The 6,000-nt window shown below is 27.1% G+C and overlaps 1 long non-coding RNA gene across 1 annotated transcript; it reads left to right on the forward strand.

Annotated features, from left to right (window-relative positions):
- The first annotated feature begins 238 nt into the window (after positions 1-238).
- On the forward strand, positions 239-2,172 carry LOC115717107 (uncharacterized). The gene is made up of 2 exons (XR_009683428.1): positions 239-1,041; positions 1,925-2,172. It is a non-coding gene; the product is annotated as an uncharacterized LOC115717107 (long non-coding RNA).
- Positions 2,173-6,000: the final 3,828 nt, after the last annotated feature.

Here is a 6,000-nt window from a genome sequence, read left to right on the forward strand (position 1 = left end):
CACCTTTATAATTTATTATGTATCAGATTATTGACAGCTTGAGTGATATCATCATTGGGTAAGGTTGGAGAGAGATCATTGGGTAAGGGTGGAGAGAGAGAGAAAGGTTAGAGAAAAAATTCATCTTATAATCTTTGTGAAAGTGAAATATTCTTGTAATCTTCTAAGTTGGTCCTAAAATAATGAACCATAAGGAAAAAATATTTTAAAGGAATTTTTTTAAGTCCTTAACTCTAAACTTTAGGCACAGACCTAATCTGTCCAAAACCGAACCTGTAAGCAAATCTTACTATTATAAAAGTGTTGTAATGAGGTGATAGTTTGAAGACCATTTTACCCTTTAAGAAATTCAATATTAACAATTTTGCCTTTTCACCTTTATTTAATTTTCTGTCTTAATTGACAACTCATCTCAAAAAGTGTAATAGTCAATTGACAGCTAATGTTTTGGTTAATGTAATGCTTTTAATAATTCTCTGTCTTAATTGACAACTCATCTCAAAAAGTGTAATAGTCATTTGACAGCTCATGTTTTGGTTAATGTAATGCTTTTAATATATTAAATATTTTCCATTTTACCCTTTAAGAAATTCAAAAGCTCAAAAAGTGTAACAATTGACAGCAAAGCGTAAAGGTATATTTAATGCTTTTAATTAAGATTTTCAATTAAGATTTTCAAGGTAAAATAAGTGTAAGAGTCAATATTAGATTATATTAACAGCTCACATATTCCTATTTTCTAATATTATATTATATTTAATTCTTTCTCCTAATATTTTGAAGGTGAATATATTAATCCTCTTTTGATATTTCTGAAAGTTTCCTTTTAAATATTTATCTCTTCCTCTTCTTCTCTCTTCCTCTTCTTCTCTCTCTCAGTTTCTCTGCAATTACTGTGTATAGTTGGGAAATGATGAAGACAACAAATAACAACGTCCATTAGATCAATGACAAGAGAAGGCTTGCGATGGCAGCAACCACCACCAGCACCACCGAATTCATCACGGCGGTCAATATTGTCGACATGCAGACCTCCACCAGGTATGTTTATTCATTTCAAAATCTCTAATGTTTTTTTACCGTTCTTTGTCTCCATTTGCACACAAAAATATAAAATCCCTAATTTTTTTATTTGTATTTCTCACTTTTTTCTTCCAATCCCTAATTTTTTACCCCTTTTTCTCTCTATATGTAGATATAAATGTCACATATGATGAAATTTATCTGCTTTAATGTAAATTTTTTTGTTTTCAAATTTCTTGGACTGATGCACGGATAATTTTGCCCTTAAAAGAAAAAGTTAAAAAAAAATTAGATAACGTTTTTGATTCTTTTTTCTTTAAAAAGAAAAAGAAAAAATATACAACTATTAGCTTACTCATCAAATACGTGTTACAATATTAAATTTTTGATTTTTTTATAATATCAAGTTTTTACTTTTCTGATTATCTGTTGGTAGAGTTTTTAAAATATTTGAAGATAAATCTTGGGTTTTATCTTACATTTTGCTACGTGTTGAGCTAATTGGTATATCACTGCTTAGTCATTATACATACGTGTTATATGAGTGAAAGTTACTCTCTCTTTAAAAGTTAGTATAAATATACTATTCTAACATGATCAAACTTATCAAATAAATTGTTTTAAGAAATAGAAGTTTGCTTCTTCAAACTCTCAGGTTTGGTTTAGTGAATCATTATATAGACTTGTTTTGATGTATACTTAAATCATGCTTTCATGTATATATGATTTTATTTGGTGAAATTTATTATTATGAATTTAAGTTTTATGCTTTGATGAGTATTATATGTGTATGTTTTCAGTTTGTGATTGAATCTTTGTAAATTTTTTCTTATTTATATACTCGTGTAGTTGCATATGAGGCTAAACATCTCTCTCTCTGTGTCCTTTTTCTCTTTTGCAGGCATGTTCTAATTCTGTTTTGGTGGATTTGTATTACAAAATTATCTCATACCTTTAAAGGTTAATTCTTTGAATTGTAAAATATATTTACAGTAACTGATGTTCTTGTTTTATTTCAATTATTGGTAAAGATTTCAAATTTTTGTTTTAAGGGGTTCATTTATTTATTTTGTTAGTTTGCTCTGCTATCATCCAAATAACTTTGTAATTAATTGGGTTCTAAATTTTTATTATATACATATTCATGGATGTCCTGTAGTTATTTCTGTCACCAAGTAAAAATTAAAAAAAGTGTTTTTCAGATGACATGAAACCATAAAATGATAAAGGACATTAGGATCTCTCTAACAAGGATCAGAATAATTGATTGTGAATTTTTCATTGACGGTCATAGATAAAGCACATTAAGCAGTTGCTAATAATTCAAGATTTTAGTAGTTGCTAAGGATCTTGCACTATTAGGATTGCTTATAGACCTGCCTTATTGATGAAAAAATAAATTCTTTTAAAGAAAAATAAAGATGGATTGTAGCTTATTATAGCAGGTATAGATTTCTGTAGTTAATAACATTCTCAATTTTTAAAGGAAATGCTTATAAAAATAAATATTTACATTAAACATTAATTTTTTTCCCAAATTTTAATTTATCATTAATGAAAATTTTAACATATATACTTTCTCTACCTATTTTTTTTTACTATTTTTTACTTTTAAAGCTTTAAAAAAAATTCTCTTTTTTATTATTTTTTTTAATTATTGGCTGATTTTTTTTTTTTTTAAAAGTCAGTACTTGTTTTTGATGTTAGAGTGTGGATGTATAGGGTACACAATAATAATATACAATTTTTTGTTTTCGTTTTCTTTCAAATAAACTCATAATGCTTAATGCTTCTTGTAGCATTACCATCAGTTTTAAGGATGGTGTTAAAATAATTATTTATACAAATTCTTATTAATTGTATCTCTTTATTCTTTATTGGTTATTTTTCTCAAACAATTATCAATTGTAACAGCGAAAGATATTGGCCTGTTTGCAATTAAAACAATTTCCCTAAAGTGTACGGATGATACAAATATCATATAAATACATATATATATGTTTTAAAATAACCATGTTTAGGAAAACTGAGAGAATTAACCTCTAAGCTGCTGCACAAGTCCTTTAAGTGTTTTCTCGTCATTTTGTAGATTTTATAGCTCTGCCTCATCCGATAGTTGTTCTTTCCTATGAGATCTTTAGGTCCAAGATTATCTTTTGACTAAGAGAGAGAGAGAGAGACAGAGAGAGAGAGAGAGAGAAACCATGCACTTTATTAACTTTAATAAACATTTCAGACCAAAATTTTTGCTTCATAAACCTGAAGATATCTTTGTCTATGTAAGAGACATAGAAAATTAGAAAAGTACAATCTGACTATAGAATCTTTACACATAAAAAAACACATTCATCATATTGGAAAATTTGATTAAATATTGTTGTTCTTTACTAATTTTCAAGGTCTTATAGATATATGTATTACAAAAAATTCTTTTATGTGCATGATGAGTGTTTTTTCATAAGTGATAAGCCAAAAAAAATATAGCATGCATATGTACCAACAGAATACATTTTATAAGAAAAGTAAATGATGTTCTAGATAAAAATCAAATTCAATTGATAAACTATAGATATATGTATTACGAAAAATTCTTTTATGTGTATTATGAAATTATTTCATAAGTGATAAACCAACAAAATATAGCATCGATATATAGAAAGAGAATACATTTTGCAACAAAAGTAAATATTGTTATAAATAAAAATCAAATTCAAGTGATACACTAAACATAGAATAAAACCCATAACAATAATAGAAAAATTTTATTTTGTTCAATCTGTAACTTATCTTCTCAAAATTATATTAGAATTTATAGCATCGAAAGATTATTATCATCTTTTAATTAAACCTTACATAATAATGTACTGTGATGTTATATCTTTAATTGTCTCAACTCTGAATAAGTTTCTGCTTGCATGAATAACTTTTCTGTAAATATACATTAACTAAGATTGACTTATCAGTTTCAACTACTATTTCTAAGTTTTAAAATTTATCCCAATAGTTATGATTTCGGTTATTTACAATTTTAGGAACGTTCTTATTGTTTTTTTATGTTTGTTAAAAACTTAGAATTATGATTATATTTAAATAAGTTTGTTTTGGACGGTGGATATATGCTTCATTTTCTCTATTTTCAAACTGCATAGCATCATTGTGATTTATGATTTTTTTTAAAAAACAACACAAACACATAATTAATTATCTTTTATTAGTGCAATTCTCTAACAGTGTATCTATTACAATTCTCTAATAGTGTATATATTCAAATTGGTATTTTTTCATTAGTGTATATATTAATATCAATATCACATTTTATTTTCCTTTTGTAGATATTACAAGAAAAAAAAACCAGCTATATATTTACTCTCTACTGTTTCTTCAATTTCAACTTCAATAAAGGTATGCCTTTTTATTATTTACATAAATAATTAATTAACTTTTTTTCCTATTTTTTTACTACAACAATGTTTATTTTTTTAAAAACCTGTATATATATAATTCACGATTATAAAATAGTATTCTGCTTTTTAATTATAATAAATTCATAAACTTATTATATTATTGCTATACTCTTAAAAATAATAGATAACCATGCCACTCGATAAGGAAGAGAAAAGGAAACGGGCAAATTTAGCTACAAAAAAATGGCGCTCAAATCTATCGGAAGCTAGGAAAAAAGAAATAAATGAGAAAAACCGAATTGCATATCGAACAAAAAAACTCAAACAAACAGAAGCTCGTGGTTACCAAATAGGTTAGTTTATATTCCGAAAAAATTCATATTACACAATCAATAAATAGAAGAAAAAAAAATCTAAGTTACCCCTGCTAAATTGAAAATCCTATTTTCACATAAAACACCAACAATTGATGATCGTGACCAATATAGGAATACCGTATTTGAAGTCGGTTAGTTATATATACCCTTATCTCTTACTCAATTTTTATGTATCTGCAAAAAATATTAACTTAATAAATAAACTATTATAGGATCTACTTCTTCGCAACAAGAACATAATAGATCTTACAATGGACCAAAAATACACACCAATCTAATTATACACCAAACTCTAAATGACATACCAAATGAACCAGCATTATTACCGCAACCTTCTACTTGCAAACATTGCCAAGCAAAGCGATTTACCCATGAACCTAATGGCTTTTGTTGCCTGGATGGTAAAGTCTCATTAAAATCAAATGATTGTCCGACTACACTTTATGAATTATTTACATCTTCAACAGTAGAATCTGAACACTTTAGAAAGTATGTTCGCACTTATAATAATCATTTTGCTTTCACTTCTTTCGGCGCTAAAAATGACAAAACTTTAGGCAAAAGAAACAAAGGAATATACACGTTTAGAGTACAAGGACAAGTTTATCATTATATTAATGAACTACTTCCACACGATGGCCGACCATCTTTTTTACAATTGTACTTCTATGATACAGAGCATGAAATAGAAAACCGAATCAATGTATCATCAAAAATGAATCAAACAATAGTTTCAAAACTTATAGAAATCATAAATATGAATCCTTATTCTTTATTTTTCCGAAGTCTAAGAAACATTCCTAACTTACAGAACTACACAATTCACATACAGTCTAATGTAGGATTAGATCAAAGAGTATACAACGCTCCTTTAGCTTCACAAGTAGCTGCAGTATGGATCGATGATAACTCCTCTAGAGAAACAACAGATCGTGAGATTGTTGTATATAGCCATGCAGGCTTTAGTCATAAAGTACAGTATTATTACGGTTGTTACGATCCATTACAATATCCTTTGTTATTTCCTTATGGAGAAACTGGTTGGCATGAGAAAATTAATCGAGCTGATAAAAATAGAAATCAAACTTCTCATGATAGTGAAATAGTTATTGATCCAACTAGAGCCACCTCTGCTGAACAAAAGTTAGAAAAAGAGAAAAAATTAACTAATAAGAATAAAAAAGGATTGGTTGTTT

The sequence above is a fragment of the Cannabis sativa genome, chromosome 7 (genome assembly GCF_029168945.1).
Source record: "Cannabis sativa cultivar Pink pepper isolate KNU-18-1 chromosome 7, ASM2916894v1, whole genome shotgun sequence".
Lineage (NCBI taxonomy): Eukaryota > Viridiplantae > Streptophyta > Magnoliopsida > Rosales > Cannabaceae > Cannabis > Cannabis sativa.